The sequence below is a fragment of the Camelus bactrianus genome, chromosome 19, assembly GCF_048773025.1.
Source record: "Camelus bactrianus isolate YW-2024 breed Bactrian camel chromosome 19, ASM4877302v1, whole genome shotgun sequence".
NCBI lineage: Eukaryota > Metazoa > Chordata > Mammalia > Artiodactyla > Camelidae > Camelus > Camelus bactrianus.
In genome coordinates, this window is record NC_133557.1 from 31,213,928 (window position 1) to 31,236,186 (window position 22,259).

The window sequence follows — 22,259 nt, forward strand, 5'->3', positions numbered from 1 at the left end:
GGGGAGGGGGTGAGGCTGGGAAGCAGAGAATTGCATAGTTATGTCTGACTTAGGCCTATTATGATTCATCACCCAGTAGATGAGAAAATTGCTACTTGGAACAGAATTGAGAGTCTGTTTTAGGAAGGAAGAAGGGAGGAGTGAGTCCCAAGGAGGCAAGCACTGGTGTTTGCCTCGTAGGGTTTCCCTAGCTTCCAGCAGCCCAGCTGAAGCAGAGTAACAGGCAATGCATTGTTGAGTGAATGGCTCATCTGCCACCAAGGCACACAGAGAGGAATGATTGAGGAGACACCCAGTGCACACAGGTGTCTGGAATCAGCATCTAAGAATTTGCCACAAAGTAATGAGTGTGGCCAGAAGTCATGATCTTGTCTTTACAAGTATGTTGCAAATAGCCCCTTTACCCTCTGTGAAGATAGATAACTCTTGCCAGGATGGGAGGCATTGCTGGTTGCATGGTCCAGATGCCAACCAAGTCTGACTGCTCACCCAACACCCAGTGCCATACCTGCCTCGTGGGGCGGTGGGAGTGCAACCAGTATTGTCAACTGAAGTCATGAATGAGCCAGAAAACGCTGACACCGGGATGTTTCTGAGCCCCCTCGGTCAACTTGCAGAGGAGCTGGAGCTGCTGTGAATGTTCAAATAAATGGCAGTAATGACAAACCAAAACTGCTGGACACTGCAAGTTACTTGTCCAATATCCACTCTCTCCCTCTTCCTTACTAACGAAACCTCTTCTGTCCCGATCCACTTGGCTCATACTGAGGCCTGTTTAAGATACTCCCACCTATAGTAGACTCTTACACCAACGTGGCAATATGGCCCCTTTCTGGTCAGCGGGATCTAACTAGGTTATTCTATTAGATGAGACTTCTAGGAAAGCTTTGTTTTCATTGATAAAGAGGAGCAGACTCAGCTGGCCATGCCTTCTGCCTTTTGCCCTTACCTTTTCCTCCTGCCTGGAATGTGGGTGTGATGTCTGGGGCTGAGCAGCCATCTTGTGACCATGAGGATGGTGGAGCAGGAACTGGATTCCAGGAATTCTTGAACAGCTGCAGACCTCTGGATTCATTGTCCCCTAAGAGGTGAGAAAAATAAGGTTAAAATACCGCAGTTGAGTTCCTTGTGGCATGTAGCCAAATGCAATCCCTGCCTTAGGGAAAGCAAGAGCTGTGCACGCTAGCAGATACCTGTCCATCCCTCTGAAAGCTCAGAGCATGTTTTATACTCTGTCCTGAGCCTCTGCCCATCCTTTGTTCCCTGGGCCTTGGCCTTACTCTTGCTTTAGTAAACTAGTATCCACGTAGTATCCATGTATCCATCCTTTGTAAATCAGTATCCATGTCCAGCCCGCTGGATTGCAGAGACCACGTCTGGGCACTGGGTAATATTTGTTGAGCAGAGGGAATGAATAGTCACCACCACAGACTCTCTTTGGCCAGGATATGGCTGAATCATTAAAAATATTAAGTTCATGCTGTCTATTCAATCCACCCATCGCCAGTGTGAGCTCTCTGCTGGCTGTCTTAGCTCCCCTTCCAGGAGCCAGGGGATTATGCACTGGGAATGCAGGTTTCAACAAAGAAGTGGAGGTGCAGAACTCGGGCCCCAGCAGGGGGCTTTGACCAGCTCTAAGCCAGGACGTACCTTCTCTTGAAGCCTGAGGAAGCTTGCTTTGAGCACCCAGACCTCCACTGCCTTCTCTCGGGGGTGTCTCAGGGTCCCCTGAGGAGCGTCCAGAGCCCATGGTGGAGATGTGGTGGAGACGCGGTGCCCCTCTAACTGTCTTTGGGGGCGGTCCTGCCTTTTCAGGGGCCAGTGTTGTCTGGGGCTCCCCAGCATCCTTTCCCTGCTGTAATTTTGCCTGGTCCCAGAGTCAAGAGGTTTAGAAAGGGAAGTTTATACACTTAGAAAGTGGCTTCTATCAGATAAGAGGCAAGACTCCCGGTGACAGAGCACGAAAAGCCTGCTTTATGCGCTGCCCACAGGCCAAGCTTGTGCAGATGGAGGGCCCTGATAGCCGTGTTAAAAACCAAAAGGAGGCTGGGACTGCGGCCCCTGGCGCTCGGCCACCGCTGCCTGCTGCGGGCCTGAGCCTCTGTTTCCACTGCGGCACTCACCCACCCCACCTCCCCGCAGCCGAGAGGGAGGTGCTCATGCCTGGCCGTCCACACTGGGGCCCGAGGGCGATGGATCACTGGCCTCTCTAACCTCTGGCCCCTCTAACCGCCGGGCAGTGACTAGAAATCCTCATTGCAGAAGATGCACACACCAGTTAGACGTGTGGGTGACGGGCTCATCCGTGCTGCAGCTTAAAGATTAAGATTTTTGCATTTCAGAAATATGTATTTTAATGGAGTCTTAAGATGAGGGAGTGTGCGACTTTGTGTAATTGTAACACTGAGTTCCGGCCAGACTCTGCCAGCAGGCCCTGCACACACCTCATGTAATCCTAACTGAAGCCTGTCTGGGGAGGTAACATTGTTGCCGTTCTGTGGATCAGAAACCGATGTGGTTTTGGAGGTTGAGGGATTGGCCTCAATGCACGCAGTTCACTCTGTTTCCCCTCTTTGTCCAGACCCAGGCAGTCAGCTCACTGACGGCTCCTGGTCACATGAACAGAGTTGGTTTCTAGAGCGCTCGAGTTGTGTGCAGACAGAAGGACACCCAGGTGTCCGGGGCAGCACCATAAACTCGGCAGTCCTCAGGCACTCACATGTGCAGTTTCTCACCTCGGACGTTTGCCCTGAACAGAGGCCCAGCGTATCCAGGAGGGCTCGACGGCAGTCGCAGGCCTATGAGGGCCCATTTGAAGTGGGTCCAGATCCGGTGGACACCTTGGGTTTGCAAAACTGCACCTGGGATTAGAACAATGCCAATAGGAGTGATGCCAGCAGGAGCCTTCAGCTCTAGGCATGTAGCAAACAAACAGTCCCCGAGCGGCACTCTCACACAACTTTCAGACTCTGCCCGGGTTGGGGGACACGGCAAAGGAAGAGGCGTGAGGAGTCCAGCCGTCCTGGGAACCTGGGACACCTCGGAGGGGAGCTGGGTTGAGGCATGTAGGCCACTCCCACTGGGGCACAGAGCCTAGGGGACGTCAATGAGGCTCATGATGAAGGAGCCTGAAAAAGCTGATGACACTGGTCTGAAGGAGGCCGCCCACCTGCCCAGGCGGGCTTCCCGGCACCGTCTTCCTGGGGGATGTCCATCTGCAGGGGTCCTTCTGCCTAGGTCTGGGGTCCCCATGTTTGCAGGGTCCTCTGAGCCTAGAGTTTTAGGTGCTTCTTTCCTTTCTTCCTTTCTTCCTTTCTCTCTTTCTTTCTCTCTCTCTCTCTCTCTCCCCTTTCCTTTGGAGCATGGCTAAGTACCGATCACAAACGGAGAGTGGGTGTGGAAGCCAGCGCTCGTCTTTTCAAAGAACGTCCCTCTCATTCTGACTTTCTGAAGGAACAGTTCTTACTCCTGAGTGAATCCCACTCTGCACAACCCTGAGTGAGTTCCTTTCTGCGAAGAGTGGCAAAGTCCTCCCCAGGGTGCTCTTGTAAAACCTCAGAGTACTTGCTTTTTCTTTGACTCTTCCGAGGGGACTGTGGTATGTTGTAAGACGGGCCAGTAAAAGCATTCACTTTATGTTTAGACTCAAAATTTTGGGGACTTTTTGCCCGGGCTCTAGGCTGACCTCTCCTGGTGGCCTCCGGTACTGACTCAGGTTGCCTCCCCCAACCCCCACCTCTTTCTTAAAGGAAAGAGAACAAAACAGAACAAAACCGCACTTAATTAGCTCTGTCCAGCGTGTGCTACCAAAGGCCATTTCCCTTGCAGCCTCCATCTGGGCACGCTGGAGTTTTCTGAGGACCTGGCATACGCGAATGGGCTCACACTTAACGTGCGCTCAGGGCACTTAGAGGCCACACCCCCGTCACCCGGTTGTGTGGAGGTCTGTCCATAGGACGTCCACCTGGCACGCTGCCTTTTCCAAGGAGGGGTTTGCTTAGATTAAGGATGGCATTCGTCCCTTAGTGTGGCACAAGCGACTCATAAATGCAGCGGCTTAAATGACACAAACTTACTAGCTCGCTGTTCTGGACGTCAGGATCCAACGCGGGTCCCCCTGGGCTACAGTCCAGGTGTGGGCAGGCTGGTTCCTCCCGGAGGCTCTGTCTCCTGCCTTTGCAGCTTCTGGAGGCCTCACTGCTTTCCTTGGCTCGTGGCCCCTTCCTCTGTATTCACGCCAGCACTGGCCTCCCCTTCCCGTGCCGTGCTCCACAGTCACATCACCTTCCCTGACTGTCCCTTCTGCTCATAAGGACCTGTGCCGACACTGGGCCCCTGGATAGTCCAGGCTCACCTCCCTCCTCACGTCCTGAGCTTGAGCACATCTGTGGAGGCCCTTGGCCATGAAGGGGACCTCCAACAGGCCCTCAGGGTGGCGGACAGTGCCCAGCAGCGTGCACGGCCGTTCCTGGCTGCCACGTGCTGAGGGCCTGCTGCGTCTCGGGCACCGTGTCCTGTTCTTCACTCGGCTCCCGTGGACCCTCAGCAGTTCAGGTGCCCCCCCCCACTTCACAGTGGAGGGAGCGGCGGCCCAGATGTGAGTCACAGGTCAGGAAGGCCTACTTGCCACCCTTAGCGGGGCTCCCATCCCATTTGCCTCATTCCAGGAGCTCCTCTGTCTGCAGTTAGGACTCTGGTTGGCAGCTTCTTCCTGGGTCCTGAGACGGGGCTTTGCCCCTTTGGAGACTGAAGGGGGAACGGTGGCTGCGAGGCCGGAATCAGCTACCGACGGCGCCGCTTTAACTGCGCCTTATTTGGCTTCACCGCATTTCTTGTCGACAGCTGTGGGGATTTAGGAAGGATTAAGGTAAGCCGCCAGTGACAGGTAAATATCCCGGGGTGGGAGAGTGCTGCCCCCCGCCGCGCCAGCAGGAGGACGGTCCTGCGCAGCAGTTTACCTGCCCTGGAGCGGCTCTGAGAAGCCGCAGGTGCTGAGAGGGGCGTTCGCCGCCTGGCACAGGTGCGTTTTCCATTTGCAATACAGTTTAATTAAGTCCCAGTTGGTGGGAGGACCCCATGTATGTCCAGGAAGGGGGCCCCCACTCTCCTTATCTTTGGGTCAGAGGTAGATGCTGCGCGCCTCCCGGACCCCCATTCAGGAGCTTGCGGTGCACCCGTGTTTGTGCGTCTGACTTGGAGAGGTGTTGGATTTTCATCTTGCACTGGCTTTTGCAGCCCAAATGTGAATTTGAACACTATCAGTGTTGATCTGCCTGGAAAACCTCAGTGGACAGGGGTGCTGAGTGTGCCATCCAGCCTTCTCCTTCCAAGGGGTGGTGGGGGAGAAGCATAGGCTGAGATGCAGGACGGGGCGGGGGGCTCCTGGCTGGGGCAGGGAGCACTCATGAGTGGAGGGGCTTCTCTGGGCCTCAGTTTCCTTGTCTGCAGAGCAAAGGGGCAGGATGACCAAGTGTGGTCCAAGAACTGCCGGCCCCAGGGACACGGCTAAACCCTCCCACACCCACGGCAGTGGCTTGGACGGTGGCCCCAAAAGATACGTCAGCCCAGAACCTGTGCCTGTGACCAATTTTGGAGAAAGGGTCTTTGTGGGTTTCACAGAGTTAAGGATCTTGAGATGAGACTATCCTGGCTTATCCAGTGGGCCCTATATCTAATAATGGGTGTCCTTACATGAGGCAGAAGAGGAGACTCAGCCACAGGGGAGCAGCCACGTGACCATGGAGGCTGAGCCTGGAGTGATGAGGCCACAACCCACGGACGCCTGGGGCCCCCAGGAGCTGGAAGAGGCTGACAGGACCCTCTCCTGGAGCCTCTGGAGGGTGCGCAGCCCTGCCGACACCTGGATTTCAGACTTCTGGCTCCAGAGCTTCCAGAAAGTAAATTTTTGTTATTTTAAGCCACTAAGTTTGTGGTCATTTGTCACAGCAGCCCCAGGACACTCAAGTACCCACTGAATCAGAAGCCATGGGGCTGTGGCCCAGGACTCTGCCTGTTCAATCCTCCCCGAGGGAAGCCGATGTTCATTAAAGCACGAGGGCTCCAGGTCCAGAGGAGTTCTGGCTTCAGAACCCCAGTGGCCAGAGTCCCTCACGAGAAAGCATGCTGTCCACAAGGGGGTGTCCGGGGGGTGACGGCTTCTTGGCATCGCTCAGGGGGCGGCTGGAATGACGCTGTGCGTTGCCCTCTCCCTGGAGCAGTAAATGGGGCGCTTCCACATAGAAGTGTAGGATCTCGTATTATAAAGCGTGACACAGAACACTTTCGTTGTGTTTAAAATGTGCGTGGAACATTTGTTCTCCCATTATCTTTCCCTGTCAAATAGAATCTTAACGAGATTATGGCTCAGATAATATCGCGGAGTGCATTGTAAATATTTTGTTGATGTAAAGGTTTGCATTGGGAATGGATGGTTTCAGGGCTGCTGCTGCAGAGGAGGGAGGCTCGCTCCCTCTGCCGCTGAGATGTGGAGGCAGGCGGGCAGGAGCGGGGTGCTCTACGGCAGGAGAGCATTTATAGAACAAGCCTCTTCTCTCCCCTGAACTGCTTTGCTCTGCAAATGCAAAAAGGCATTATTTCTGGTGCCCGCATCTCATTTCTGTGTTTCAAGCGTTCGCGTTTTTGCTGCCCGGCCGCTTCGCTCTCCTGCAGGCAGAGGTGAGCACCCCGCCCCCCTCTGCGGCTGCACGGCAGGTAGCCTCACGGGTACCTGGGACCAGACCTGCAAGCCACCCTGCCCGCTGGGTCTGCGCTGATGGAGAGCCCTGGGTACCCAGAGGCTCCCGGTCTTCCTGGGAGTGAGTGTCTGCGGCCATCCTGTCTGTCTCTCTGGGTCGGGACGGGCAACCCAAAGGCTGGCCCCTCCAGAGAAGGACCACTGCAGCTGGACGCCAGGATTCTCAGGCCCCCTGCGCTGCTCCAGCCCCTCGGGCTGCAGGTGACACATCTCCCCAGGAGCACAGCCCGAGCAGAGGGGAAGGGCCTCTGGGTGGAGCGTGCAGATGAGCTGTGTCGTTGCTTTGTCCTGAGGTGCAGGCTGCTGGCACTCAGCGAGGGTTGAAGGGGAAAATGCCCGTTTTCCTTCCTCCCTTGTTTCTTCAGCTCAGTGTTTACAGAGGGCCTCGGCAGGCACTGGGTTATGGACGCTGCAAACGGGCAAGCTGCATCGCGCACACGTTATTAGCCCTTTTGCGAAGCAGGGGATCTAATGCGGGGTGCATTGGGTCACTCATTTCAGGGGGCAGCCTGCCTCCTGAGGCCCGCCCTCGCCCCGTCCTGTCCATCACCTCGGCCCTAACCCCCTCAAGGAGAACGGACACCCCGAGGCGCAGGTCTGATCAGCTTCAGGGGTGCAGACCCAGTGCCCCCATCATCGGCCGTGCGGCTCTAGGCACCTGTGTGGCCGCTTCCCCGGGAGGGGGTGACCGTTCCCACGGCTCAGGCCAGTCTTGAGGGTCCAGCAGGATGGGCATATGACACGCAGGAAGCAGGGTCTGGCCTGTGGAAAGCAGGCCGCTGCTCACCTGCCCTGCAGTCGCCGCTGTTATTAACAGACGATCCAGGCTCTCCTCCTCCAGAGTCTTGGCCCTGAGATGTGAGGAGGTGGCCTTTAAAGTGGTCATTTTTTCCATTAGACGGCTGCTCGATTTGATATTTTTATGGTTTTGTTTGGGGACTTTTTCCCTCCTGACCTTTACATTCTTATGTGTGGCCAGAGACCTTTTGTTAAAAGGCATGTTTTCAAAATTGAGTAAATAAATGATGGAGTGGCGTATTTAAAGCTCCGTAGGCTCGTGGGGGCAGGAGGCAGCACACGAATGTCATCTCAGTACCGTCATCTGTCCGTAGGGCTGGGTGTGACAGGATTCTGCCACGTCCTCGTTAATGCCAAGGCACGATGAGCTGACGCGTTGTTGGAGACCCAGCATCAGAGGGAGGCGTCGCCACACGCAGGCACCTAACTGCTGAGAGCCGGACACTTTTTTCTCAGGATGTCTTATTCTTTCCCCCCTTCCCTCAGGTACAAAGACGGGAGCGTACAACTTGTCTCATCTAGTTCTTGTATTTTAAGATAAAAACAGAATTCCAGAAAAGGGCTGAAGGCGATAAAATTGTGGTCAAAAGTCCATAAAATTATAGAACTTACGTTTTTTTGAGAACAGGGAGGTTTCACACTGACTTTTTTTTTAAAGGAGCTGGACAGCTTAGCGGTTATCCGTGGAGATGTGTAAGATACGCTTCCATGTGAGGGGGGAGAAAAAAAGAGTTACATGCTTGAAAGGTTAACGGCTAGTAAACGCCAATTTTCTACTATCCTGGCTAATCAAAATAGCTTATGAGACATAAGATGTCATGCTGCCACCATTGCAGCGGCCTTTGAAATCCATTTTGAAGTCTTAGGTCCTTGGAAACGAGGGGGTTGGGGGGACACAGCCCGAGCTTTGAGCACCTCTCCCTCTGGTTGAGCAGGGGCACCTTCACCAAAAGGAGAGCGTCTCTGAGTGGGTGGGAGTGTTTCTCTGGGGTATTTCTGGGTTAATCACTTGGTCAGTGCTGTGGATTCCGGGTCCTAGACACTGTGGATGCGTCTTTATTGCGGAAGATCTGTCCCCCTCGGTAGACCTGTGCTGTGTTTGTGGGTCCGCGATCTGGCCGCACTGGGGGATCTGCACGGACTACTAGAAGCATAGACATTTCCAAGATCCCTGGTTTTAAGTGTGACGACAGTGACAGACTTCTGCCGCAGCCCCTGGACTTGGAATGGGGGTGCCTCCATTCTTTAGACTGGAATTCCAATGCACAGAGATTCTGGAACTTCCCGGAGTTTCGCAGGAACAGAGTGGGGTGGGGGTGAGATGGGAGAACCTTCTCGCCTTAGTGTCTCCACCCTCGCTCCGTGCTGTGAGCTTTGCCTGGGATGGAGGTAAAGCATCCTTTGCACGGGCGGGATGGAGGTAAAGCATCCTTTGCACGGGCAGAGCGGATGCAGTGCAGTTAGAGGAGACCTACAGGACCCGGCTTGCGGGATCACACCACTGGTGTATCACTGGCCCGGTGCCTTGGGGTCCTGTCGGCACCCGCGCTCCTTCCTAAGTGATGGAAGACGCCCTCACTCCCGGCCTCGCTGAGTCAGCTCAGTGGAGGGGCCAGGCGGCTGCCTTTCTCACTTCTTTGTGAGCAGGACTGAATTCCCCTCCAGCTGGCGTGGAGCCCCAGGCTCCAGCATCTTATCCCAGGAAGCTCCATCCTGGGGGGTCACGTGTCCAGGTTTAAATCCTGAAAACTCGCGTGCTCGCCTGATGTTGCACCGTGGTTCTCACCTGTCATCCTCATACGGCGGGCGGGGCCATGTGAACCTACAATGGGAATTTGACTTTTATCTCTGTCAGCCTGGAGCCTGTGCCTTTCCCCCTGAAAAGGAGCCGCTCACGAGACGGTCCTGTCATGAGAATCCTGGTTTTGACTCTTCCCAATTGAAAAGTTAAAAGGAAAGGTAGCAGGTCTCCCCTCGATGTGCCCACGTTTGGTTTGGGGGTTTGGTGGGGGCAGGTCTGGACTCCAGGACTGATGGGGAGGTGGGGAGGAGTGCAGGGCAGAGGGCAGGGCCAGCAGAACAGGGCACTTGGGAGCAGGACGCCACTCCTGCACTTGGTGGCTTCCCTCGTTCACTGAAAATCGTGCCGTACGTCCACGGCTGTGCCTCCCGTATGGTGGGGCACCAGGAAGAGGATTCTTTCCAAGCCAGGCCTCCCTTCTCCCAGCAGCCCCTGCGCTGGCACTCAGGGTTCTAGGAGACGCACTCCATTGTTGGGTCCTAAAAGGAGGATTCAGGAAGGGTGCTGTTCTGTGACATGCAAATAAAAAGCCCCTCCTCCCCACCCCCTGCGGTTTTCTAAGGTTGCAGCTTCAAGGAGGCACTAATTAATCACTTCCTCCAACCCCAGGGGAGCAGAGGGACGCTCCCCAGATAAGGAGGCTGCAGCCCCCGCCTGTCTATGGCCCATTGTTTGCTCACGCTGAAAGGTGGTTACTTTATCAGGAAGGCGTCCGTCCAGCAGTGACCGAGGCATTGTCTTACTGTATTTTCTCTTACCAGTTTTGAAATATTATTTCCTTCTTGCTTAAATGCCGTGCAGGTTAAAACTTATGTTGTTGGAAATGGCACTGTGGGTGAGCGGGCGGTTTACAGCAGAGGAGCCTGGTATCCTGGTCTCTCCAGGGTGGTGAATGTGGACGGCGACACCTTCGCCGCTCCAGACCCTCGCCTGGGTTTTTCTGGAGGAGTCCTGAGTTCTGGGTGTCGGCCGGTAGCAGCGGAGGTGAACGCTTATCAATTTATTTCCCGACACGTGCGCCGTTAATCTCTGCTCGCCGACTCCCAGTGGGGCCGCTCTCGGTGGGACCGCAGCCACTCTCCGGGAAGTTATTTGATTTCTGATGTAAGGAAAGGGATTCATGTGGCTGGATTTTGATAAGGCCGGCGTGGCTCAGACACACTCATCCCGGCCGTGTGGCTGACAGGTGGCTCGCTGGGTGGGAGCACTGCAGAGCAGCGATGCCGGACATGCGGAGATAATTGTAGTTTTGCTATTTAAAAAAAATAGGTCTAGTGCTTTACAATGTTGAAATGATAACCTGTTCAGGGAGGCTCACAGTGCCTGTCTCTTGGCACAGGGAAACCTCTTCGAGCAGCTTGACTTGGAGCCTATTAATCTACTTTTATTTTCCCCGAGCATAAACTAAAGTCTCGTTTCTGTTTGAACTCTCAGGCTAAAACGTAGGGCCAGAAGCGCAAGTCTGCGGTTTCGAGCTAAACATGCTTCATATTCCAGAGGTTTCTGTGCCCGTGTTGTGTTTATGCCTCTGCTTTTAAATGACCTGCAGTGTTGAGATTAGAGGCACTCGGTTCGACTTAATATCTAAGTACCTTGATCCACGGGAGTTGCTCCTGACCCGGTGCTCAGCTCGGTGTTCTGCCTGGGGGTTGGAGGAAGAGAGGGTTAGAGGCCACCCTGGAGCGGTAAGTCAGTGTGGTCCCATGCCTCTGCCATCTTCCTGTCCCCACTGGGACAGTGACAGGGCTGTGCCCAAGGTCCCCCCGCCCCTGTGCTCAAGCCAGATGTTCTGATGGTAGGCGTGTCCTTGGAAGCCCAGGACTGTGGTCCTGGACAACAGAGACGGGCCTGTTCACCTACCACGGCGCCTCTACAAAGGCCCGGGGCCCCTGGGGGCCAGCAAGATGCCACACGGTCATCAGGACCTCACGTTGTTCGTTTGGCCCCAGGAGGTGGTGACCAGCTTCCTAAACACGGTGGATCTTTGGATTCCTAGATCAGCATAACTGTGGGTGTTGCTGGCCCGTTAACCACAGGACCCTGGAGAGTCTTAGACCCGCGGGGCCGGCGTTGAATCCCTGCCCAGGTAGCTGGAACCTGCCGGCCCTTCCCTGCTCTGTTCCCCCGTCTTGGCTGCCTCCCTTCCCACTTGCCCTAGCGTCTGTGGGGCTCCCCCGGGGCCTCCTGATTCAAATGTCACCCCTCCACCGGGCCCTCTTTTGCTGTCTTCTCCCTTCCCTTCTGCCTGAGCTGAGTGAACTTAAGTACGTCCGCCGCCCTCGTCTCGTGGTTTTACTGGGATATGCGGCAATGTCATGTTTACGGTCCTCCCCCCGTGTCTGCCCCACTGTAGCCGCACAGCGTGTGCGGCGTTCCAGGTAGCGGAGCGGTGAGGCAGGGCGTGCTGGGGAGCTGGGGAGAGAAGACGGGTGGCCCGGCGCACGCCCGGAAAGCCGCCTTCCCGGGAAAGGGCCTTCAGGAGATGAGCTTTTCCCGCCTCTTGGAGGGGGCAGGGGCTGGAACTGACAAGCAAGATCATATGAAAGCAAGATAACTAGAGGAGGGTGGGCATAAAACGGAAAAGCCAAAGTGCCTTCCGTCTCGCACCTCCGTGTGAGGGCTCACTCAGTTTGTTTACGGGCTGTTATCGGAGTAAAGTGGGGCACATGGGTCTCTGCCTGATGAAATCACCCCCTGGGCCGTGTTGGCTTCAGGTCCCCGAGCGTAACTGGACAAGGACAGCGACTGCGGTGGGGTTTCGTGCCGGACAGCCTCTCCCTTTGTGCTCTTCGTGCAGAGCAGCTCACGGGCGCTCCAATGACACAGGAGCAGGCGGGTGCTCCGGCTCTGGTCCTGGCTTGCAGCTGCAGACAAGGTGCCCATCAGGCCCAACAGGGCCCCCACACATCAGCCCCGCCCACTTCTCCGATTCAAAGTCTGTGTTGTGACCTGGGCAAGAGTCACATCCATGGTGGACTCCTGCTCAGGGGGCTGCTCGGCTGATCCAGGTGTCTGCATGGCAGGCAGTTCCTCGCTGGGGGTCCGGGGGCCAAGGAGGCCCACGGACTGCCTTCTGCTTTGTTTTTAAAATTGTTTGACCTACCCCCTACTCCCTGCCACTTCCACCCTTCCCCAAGTAGGCCTGTCTGCCAGCATTATTTCACGGCCGAGCATTGGGTACCTCTGTAAAATTATATTGACCTGAGGGAATTGAGGTCCAGAGGTGCCTGGTGCTTAAATGTGCAGGAATCAAACCGCTTGGCTGATAACATTGTATCGATCCATCTCCCTTCCCTGCTTTGCTGAGCCAGAGGCCTCCCAGATGAGGTGGTGGTGTTTGGGGGTTGTCGTGGTGCACGGAAGTCCTCATTCTCGATGTTGAAGTGATGTGCTCGTGGGCCGAGGACTGGATCTTCATCGTGGCTCCCAGTGACGTCAGGCAGCAGCCCCCCTGGCCGGGGGCCGGGGGAGGGGCAGGGGATGCCTTTCCTTCTGTGCGTACCGGAGACTCTGTCCTGGGGCTCGGCCCTCGGGAAGCAGCTCAGGGCTCACAGTAAGTGTTCCCAGAGGAGAATGTTCAAAGTGCAGGAGAAACAGGCAACTGGGAAGGGAACGCGGGGGAGTGGAGCTGGTCTGCGGGGTGCGCCCTGTCCTCCGGGAACACGGGTCACCTGTCACGCTGCTCTGGACGGGCCCTGTGGGAGGCCGAGGGGCCTGCTACTTCAGGGACCCGAGGCCTTACTTTGGTGAGCTCCACCTCTTAGGCGGGGCTGGCTCTGGATTCCGTTAGAGCCCGGCGGCCAGGAGCCTTCTCTGCAGAGACTGAACACCGACTTCCGGCCTCTGCCGTGGCAGGTGCCATGAGAGCCGCTGCGGTGACGCAGGGGTGCTGAGCTTGCTGGGGCTTGCTCTGTCTGGGGCTCCGGCCTCCCTCACTCCCAGGGCCGCCCGCTCCTGTATTTCTAGGGGTTAGCGGCCCTGCAGCCATGACCACCGTCCCGAGAGCGTCCACTGCAGCTGGAGGGCGTCCGCCGGGCTGCAGGCTGCCTCTCCGCCCGCGCGCTCTGACCCGCCCTCTGCCCGGGCCTTGCAGCCCCCGCAGGGTGTGCGCCCTCCTCGTCCTGCACCGCCCCCCGCCCCGCCCCGCCCCAGCTCCCACTCCCTCCTGCTCTGCCGGGACCCTCTCCTCCCTCTCCTCCGCTGCTGCAGGACTTCCTGTCACTGTGCTCAGCTCCTGTCCCCTCGCTGGTGGGTCTGGTCCCGCTGTCACCCTCCTCCTCCCCCGAGTTCCGTCTGCCCCCTCGGGGCCCTGGTGCTGCCCGGTTCCCCTCACTGTTATTGTCTCGCCCATCACCCGCCTCTGCCACATTGTGGTGCCAGGGACACACAGGCCCTGCTCTGGCCGTGCCCCAGGGCCTGGAGCAGGCCGGGCGCAGCGGACACGCAGTCAGGGCCCGTCGCCAAGCAGGTCACAGGTCGTGTCCCTGCTCTGCTTCCCAACGTCACCCACAGCCCCCTCCTGAGCAGGCCTGGTGACTGTCACACCCCTCACCCCCCAGTGCAGCTCCCTGCGCCCCTCCCCCAACCCTGTGGCTGGAATCCCTTGGCTAGTCTTCTGGCTGCTCTCTCTCCCTGGGGAGAGCCTACCTGTCCTCACCTCGGGTGGCAAGTCCACTCCGGAGACCCCGTCCTCTCCCAGGGGGGCTGGGCCCCCATGTCCTATGCCCCTTGGCAGGTACGACTGCTGGAGCTGTGGTGCGGCTCAGCCCGGGGAGGAGAGCAACTGGACCTCCCGTCCGCCCAGTGCACCTGCTGGGGTCAGTCACCCCCGGATGCTGTCCTCCTGAGTAGGGGAAGGACCCTGTCCACCGAGGCTAGAACCCGGGCACCCCCACAGCCCCCAGGGCCGGGCTCCCTGCTTCCAGTTCCCAGACACGCGGGCAGACTGGACTTTGGTGTGGAAATTCCTAATCCTGTAACATTCTGGGAGCCAGGCAAGCACGGCAGGTCTCTGGGCCAAATCTCAGGCCAACGGTCCATGACTCGGTTCCAGTCGGTTTTAAGTAACAGGCGATGCACTGAGGCCAGCACGTGTGTGAGTCTGGGACTCCCTTGTCCAGCTGGACCGCTGGGTAGGAGGGGACACCTCAATCTGGCCTGCTGGTTGCAAGGAAGAAAACCTCCTTGGGGACCGGGCCTGGCATCTTTAAAACAGGGCTCTGTGCTGACCAGAGGCCAGAGGAGGGCCCAGTGGACAGCGGGGCTCTGGGCCTCCAAGGCAGGGCTGGAGACCCCTCTGCTCTCCTGCTGGCCATGAGCCTCGACCACAGGGGCCGGGTGGGGTGGGGTGTGCGGCCCCTCGGGGCTGAACACCTGGGGCTGGGCGTTAGGAGGTGAGAAGGCTGGTGCAGGTAAGCAGACTTTAACTGCACTTTATTCAAAACAGGCTATCAGAGCCTGAAGACGTCCAAAACATCAGGCTCTGCAGTGACGCCCACACTTGGGGTCTGTGAACACCTGGAAGGACCCTCGGGGCTCCCATGGTGCAGGGTGGGTGGGGAGTGAGTCCCGGGGACCCTCGGGGGCTCCCATGGTGCAGGGTGGGTGGGGAGTGAGTCCCGGGGACCCTCGGGGGCTCCCAAGGCATGGGGGGTGGGGACTGAGTCCTGAGGGGGCTCCCATGTTGCAAGGCGGGTGGGGAGGGTCGGGACAGCAGCTGTCCTGTAAGCTCTCACCCAACATCAGCGCCTCAGGTGGCCGCCAGGAGGCCCTTACTCTTGCGAACCTCGCTTCTTCACAGAGGAAGCCAGCGCCAGGTGTGGAGCGAGAGCTTAACGGCACTGTGTTGCTCTCACTGCGCTTACGTGCAAGCACAGGGTGAGGCAGTGGCACAAATTCCCCTTTTAAACGCATGTGCCCCGTAAAACAGAAGCCTCGCGGGGCCCAGGCGGCAGCCCGGGGTGGCGTGCTGCGCGGCGTCCGCGTGCGAGGTGTGCGCTTGCCGCCCTGGGGAGGGGCCCGCGGCCAGCACGCCCACGGCACCTGCCCGGCGAGGGCCGCGTCCAGGTGAGAGCTCGCACCCTTGCTCCGCGCCCAGTGTTCCTGACGGTTGCTTCCCTTTGTGGTAGGTTTTCTGTTTTCCCTGGTGATGAAGTGTTTCCCATGGGAGCCGTGAAGGTTGTAAGGAGGATGGGAGGGGAAAGGGTAAGATGGTCCACAGATGGGGCAGAGAGCCTGGGCTGGGCCGGCTGTAGACAGAGCTGCGCGGGGGCTCTCTTGGCTCCTCTCCTGCCCGAGGCTCAGAGCTGGCAGCACGTTCTGACCCAGAGCCCGCGGTGGGCGGGTGTCTCCCCTCCCAGCCCGGTGCCATCACCAGTGTGAGGCCAGGCAGAGACCCAGGCGAGCTCCGTGTGCACCTGTCACCCCCCAGGGCCGCACCAGGGATCCTGGGGGGTCCGCACTGCCAGCACCAAAGCCTGAGGGGACACACCCTGGAAGCTGTGCGTCCGTGGGAGGGGACCCCGTCGTCTCCCCGTCAGCCAGCCTGCCTGCTAACATTAAACACAGGAACAGCACACTGGCTGCGCCTGCAGGCTCAGCGAGCTGTCCCTGCTCAGCACCCATTCGGATGTTCGTCTGAAAATCCCGACTGCCGTGGAGAGAGCCGCGCGGAGGAGGGGCCGGCTGGAGTAGGGGCCGGCCCAGGGCGGGAGGTCGCCCCGGGCATGCGTTGGGTGCGACGGCTTCTGTTTCAGAACCATCTACCTTTCATCTCTCTCTTACTTCAATAGATCATTTTGTATTTTTAAAGTGCTGAACAATTTACTTTTGAAAATTTGAAAAACAGAAAAATACGAAAAGAATAAATCAGTGTAATTTTGTCTCCCTCCCCTGAACAACCACTTTGAATCATTTGGCACACCTGGCTTGTGTGTGTGTGTGTGTGTGTGTGTGTGTGTGTGTGCACATGTGCATAAGCTTGTGTAGGTGTGGTGTGTTACCACGTGGGCACACACGTGTGGTATGCAGTCACGTGGGCACATCTGTGTGTTGCACGCATCTGTGTCAAGTGTGTGAGTGTGGTGCGTGCACACATGGGTGTTATGTGTGCATACCACTTGTATGCACACACATGCGATAATGTATGTGCGTGTGTGGCGAGCGTTCACATATGCACACGGGTGCTGTGAGAGTGGTGCATGCACGCACAGAAGCATGTGAGTGTCTGTGCGCATATGTGCAGACACATGGCTGCACAGACGTGCGTGCGTGTGGAACGTGTGCATGTGCGTGTGCATGTGGTGGGCCTGCGCCGTGGAGGGACAGAAGGACATTTCCAGTTCTCTGCTGCTGAAAATGATGGATGCCGTGAAGAAAATCTACACACGCGCATCTTAGGGCACATTTCTCATTGTGAGAAGCAGAATTCAGAAATGTGTTCCCGAGGCCATGCGGGCCTGGATCCGCGTGTCTGAAGGATGTTTCAGAGAGGAGGCAGCCATTTATGTTCCCAGCCAGGACTTCGGAGACGCCGGGGTTCCCGTGCCTCCTTTGTACATGGCTGTTCTTTTAAAGACGTTTTCCAGTCTGACAGGTGTAAGAGAGCATCGTTTAATAGTGCATTTATTTAATTAGAGCGGCTGGGAATTTTTCTAAATTTGCCATTCCTCCCCATGTTTTCTTGTGCAAATTGTGTGTCCATATTTGTCAGTTTTTCTCTCTCGGGGTGACTGGAGTGGCCTCGTATGAAAACAGATTCATTTGGAAGAAATCTGACCTCTGTCTTCAACCTACAAACCCGACTTGGGTTTCTGTTAGCCCTGTCACCCTGAGATCCCTCAGGAAAGTTTTGTAACTTTTTTCAAGTAGTTTTGGTATATTCTTAGAGTTTGTCCCTACGTGCTTAACACGTGCTCTTGTGTGAGGAGTGTCTGCAGGGTGGCGGTGCTGGTGATGGGTGTTGGGTGCAAGCTGTTTATCTAGAGACCGTGGTTTGTAGGACTAAGTAAGCAGAGCCCATCCAGACTGGCTGAAGCCCCAACACAGATTCTTTGAGAGGCAGTGGGGTTTTCTGAAGGCCTGGGATCCAGCACTGAAATTTAAGGCTGCCAGGATGAGGCATGGGGAAGCCTTTTCTGTAAAGGGCCAGATAACAGTTATTTCAGGCTTTGCAGGATAGGTCTGCTGGGACCTGCTCACCTCGGCTGCTGCAGCACAAAAGTGGCCGTAGACAATTTGGGATGAATGGGGCAGCTGTGTGCCAGGGAGACTCTGCTTACAGCAGAGGCTGCAGGTTGGAGTTGACCCCACACAGAGCCCCCACTTTCTGCTTCTCTACCAGACTCTCCCATTTTCATGTTCCTAGTTTTCTGCGCATGTGGAGGAAAACTGTTCCTGGTTGAGAACCATTGCTCTGAATGCATTACTCTTTAGCCCTCATAGCAACGTTATGAAGCTTGGCGTTACGGCCCCATTTGACAGATGAGGAAACTGGGGCCAGCAAGCTTAGATGCCACAGCCAAGGTCAGGGAGCTTATAACCCACGTCTGCCTGACAAGCACTGTGGCCGTGTGAGTGCAGTTCAGAGTTGGGTCAGAGCCCACGGCATGTGCCTACAGGCTGCAGTCCCCGCGTCCCAGGGACCCGCAAAGAGGAGGCAGAAGAGGCAGGGACGCAGAGGACTGGGCCCTTCCAGTGCTGCCAGGAGCGTTTTCTGCTGGGCATTAATAATGCCACCACCACCACGGCCACAGTAAAGGAAGATGAGGGAAATGAACACTTGCTGGCTGGTGTGTTCAGTGCTCAGCCCAGTGATCTGCTCCCACGGGGCTGGAGTTAAGAGCTGACGGCTCCTCGCCGCCGGTGAGCTCTGCTGGCCCCGGACGAGGACCCCGAGACGGGGGCTCCGCGGACCCCGGCTCCAGGCGGCCATGCTCCGCCTCGCTAGAGGGGCCCGCGCTCCTGCCGGGGGCCTGGGCGTGGGCCTCCCGGGGCGGCCGCTGGGCCGGGTGCAGCCCGTGCTCCAGGGCCAGACGACTGCGGCCTCCAGAGGGGCCTCCGCCCTCTGCATCCGGGGCCGGCGGGTCAGGCGGGGTCAGCGCCAGGGCAGGGCAGCCATGTTGAGCTGAGGAGGCGGTTCAGCGGCAGCTGAGAGACCTGAAGGGACCTCTGGCGCTCGGGCTGGCGGCCAGTGGAGGGAAACGCTGTCCGTCACCTGCCTTCCGATGCTCCGTCAAGAAAGCCGAGGTGAGAAGCGAGAGGGTCTCCGTCCCCTCAGACCAGCCGGCCACCCAAGCGGCCGCGGCCGGGGCGCCGCAGGGCGGGGCGGGGCGGGGCGGGGCGCGGGCGACGGCGGGGGGCCCCGCCCCCCGCGGGCCGGATGTGCAGCCGCTTCCCGCCCACGCGCGCGGGCCGCCCGCCCCCTCCGGGCCGGCTGGGAGGAGGCGGCCAGGCCGGTGCTCCTGCCGAGGGGGACGTGAGGAGCAGCCCCTCCTGCTGCAGCTTCCGGGGAACGAGCGGGCGGGGGCGGGAGGCGCGCCCCGCGGGCTGGGCGGGGGCCCAGGACGCCGCCAGAGCTGGCGTCGCGGGGAGCCCCCCCCACCCCGAGTCTCCGGCGGCCTGGCGGTCACTTGCTGGGGGACGACGTCAGTCCTGGTGACCGCTGCGCACGCGTCCCCGCCTGCTGTATCTGGACCCTGTGTGACGGACACTCACCCCAGGTTTGATGTCAAGTGGGCCAGTCGGAGGACGGAAAAATTAAAGCCAGAAAAGCGACGTTGTAAACAAGGCGGAGGTCGGATTTCTCCACGGCGCTTCCAGAAAGTTGGGATTGTTGACTAGTTAATTTTGGTGGGACTCGAACCCAAGGATCTACTTGCCCTGGACTCCGGGCGCCGCCCTCGGGGAGCCTCAGTCTTCTCTGTGAATTGAGGTAAGAATCCAGCCGCCTCGGAATGTCCTGACGTGTAGGGAGAGCCTGGGTGGCAGCGACCTTGCGGGTACATGGCGGGCTGGGGTGTGTCACTCAGCCCCCCGCGGCTCTTTTTGGAAATAACCACAGTCCAGGGCACGGATGGGGGTGCCGTGAACCCCTTTTATGTCCCACAGTGGCGTGGTGTTCTCAGCGGACACCGCCGCCCTCCTGCTCCCTCGTGGGGCATCCTCGTGCGGGTCAGAGCTTGGGGTCAGCGGGCCGTCACAGGCTCGAGGCCTGGGCACGCTCAGGACCTGCCTCACGTGCGGCCCCCTGCGCTCACTGGGGACCCAGCACCACTCCAGGCCCAGGTGTGCACCCCTGGGTCCAGCCAGCCGCCCGGCAGGAGAGGTTCTGATCAGTCCCACACACTGCGTCCCGCGTGGGGGCATGACCATGACCCTGGCCCTAGTTTCTGGGGTGGAAGACAGCCCAGGAGCCAAGATGCATGGAGATGCCCCGACCCAGGTGCCTGTGGTCACTCCGCCCCGACCCACATCTCCAGGGAAATGAATGCTTTGCTGTGCGTCCCAGTGGCCGACAGTCAGTGTCATGGCTTTTCATGCAGTGAGAGAAAAATGACAACCCGCAGAATGTGCAAGGACAGTGATCAGCCTTTAATTGTGTTTATCCAAGTCCATTTGGTGAAAGACGCTGCTGGCATATTTTTATTCTCACAGTTTTGCTTTTCCTGAGTAGAAGCATCCCTCGGTGGGGTCCTCTAGTTACCTGTTCCCAGAAAGTCTCCTCTAGTAGAATGGCCGGACTTCCTGGGTGAACCGTAAAAACAGGGCTTTCCTGTCTTTGGCTCAGGCCCCTGAAGTTGACCTGTGCAACCTCTTTTGGCTGAAAAGATCGCTCTTGTTGGTCTTGGCTGACAGCCTATCGCCCCTGTCCCTGGTGTTGAGATCCAGCAGGTGTTGCGGGGTGGCCGGGCGCCCTGTGGGCACTGCGGGTGGGCCTCCCTGGGGCCGGGGCCAGGGCCAGGGCCAGGGCCAGGGGAGGGCGGACAGGCAGGGCTTCGCCTGTTTACCTCAAGATCCATCAGTGCTGTCGTGACCTGAGTGGGGGGTGCTGGCAGCCCCTGATGAACGGGCCTGCTTGTCCAGCGGCCCCAGGGCCCCGGCTACGGCAGCCAGGCCAGAGCTGCCGTGCCCAGGGCCCTGGGCAGCCACTGCTGCATGTGGGAGACACGGTGAAGGAAGGCGCCTGAGACCCCGGCCCGCCCGCCGGCTGGAGCCGGCGCTGCAGGGGCTGCTGCGCGGGGAGGGCAGGCGGCCTGCTGACACAGTAGAAGCAGCCTCGGCTTTTATCTGAGCTGGGGGTCAAGGGATTCGTCGTCCTTGGGCAATAATAAAATCATCAGGTTCTGAGGCGAAAGTCAGAGACTCGAGCCTCTTGCAAGTAAACTGGGGCTTAAAAGGAAAGTGGCTTAAAGAGATCCTATTAGGAAAGAACAAAAAAACATTTGAAAAGCCGGGAAATCATTCTCTCCTGCGATGATAGCGGGAAGGGCTTTACGGAGCACTCACCTGCTTTAGAAGGGGCCTCTCTTTCCTGCTCCCAGGCCACAAGGGAAATTCGCAGGTGCTCCTGCTTGTGGGTCTGGGGTGATGGGGCCCCAGGGGAGGGAGTGGCTCCACGGCACCCCGCCCTGCTTGGCCTTGTCGGGTCCCAGAGGCGCTGTGCTCAGGGCTTCCTCCCCATCTTACCTGCCAGGCACTCACTCTATGGTGCACGCCGAGGCTCAGGGGTGCAGTGGGACCCCAGCCTGAGTTCTCCATCCCCTGCAGCCCTCCCTGTCCTCCAGGGCAGGTCGACCCTGAACTCTGCCTGCTTTTGCTCCCCTGCCTTCCCACAGTGAGGGCACAGAGCCCCGCCAGCTGGCAGCGCTCAAGAGGAGCCTCCCTGGTGCCACTGGGGGTGGGGGTGCCTGGAGAGGATGGCTACAGCCAGCAGCATTCTCGGCCTTTGTATGAAGCAGGTGTCAGACACTTGCTCGGTGACCTCATGTGAAGTATGAAGTGACACCAGAATATCCACAGGGCCAGCAAGGCCCCCTGGGTTTAGTGCCACAGAAACCCGGCTCAGGGGAGGTGGTCAGTGTGGCAGGGACAGCCCTGTGTGTTGACCACACACGTCCTGACCTTCCGCTGGCACACGTGTGCAGGGGATGTGGCAGTTAGGAGTGGGGGCCTCCTCCAGGCTGATGGATAGATGACAGAGTTGCAAGGCGGACACAGTCCTGGTGCCTGCGTCACAGGGAGGAGACCCAGCAGCCACCACAGGCAGGGATGTGGGCTGAAGATGCTCTGCATTTTAAAATGCAATTATATCACCCTCCCTGCTTCGTGGAAAGAGTTTTAAGTTTGCTGAGGTTGGGGCATGTTTATCGATGTTTTAATGCAGGTTTTTCATAGAGACCTAGAATTATGAAGGCTCCCTTGGGGCTCTGGAGTCCAACAGCCTGGAGGCACACCGATTAAGTGTGTAGCCTCACACTGGGCGCCAGGCCTGCCGTCTGCACAGAAGGGTCATGACGTTCGTTCCCGTCACATCCCAGACCGTTGTGAGGATAAGATGCTATCGTGAATGCAAACGCACTTTGCAAACATTGAAATCTTCCATGATGTTGCAGAGCGGACTCAGTAGTAATGGCCAGAAAGTCCTCCCGGCTTTCGGAATCTGTGCTTTTGATGCTCGAGCCCATGGAACATCGACACTCATTCCAGCAAGCTGTAGATGCGGAAGTGGCCTTGGGCACCGTCTGGGCCTCCTGTGTTTACACGCGAGGAGATAAGACCAGGAGCCGAGGGGGCCCTCAGCACGGTCAGAGGAGGCTGAGTCGAGGCTGAGGCAGATGAATGGATGGCCCCTCACCCGCACCCCAGCCCCGCAGGCCGGAAGACCCAGCACCTGACATCCACTCCCCG

General features: G+C 58.0%; 1 protein-coding gene across 5 annotated transcripts in view; it reads left to right on the forward strand.

Annotated features, from left to right (window-relative positions):
* Positions 1-22,259, forward strand: part of CDH4 (cadherin 4) — a 465,223-nt gene that overhangs the window by 5,921 nt on the left and 437,043 nt on the right. The window contains exons 1-2 of one of the 5 annotated variants that reach the window (XM_074347529.1): positions 18,450-18,599; positions 19,073-19,284. The exons of 2 other annotated variants lie outside the window; for them this stretch is intronic. The gene's annotated coding sequence lies outside the window, so the exon portion shown is untranslated. Of the gene's footprint in view, positions 1-18,449; positions 18,600-18,735; positions 19,285-22,259 lie in introns of those variants that run through there. 2 more of the 5 variants (XM_074347528.1, XM_074347530.1) reach the window with 2 other exon arrangements.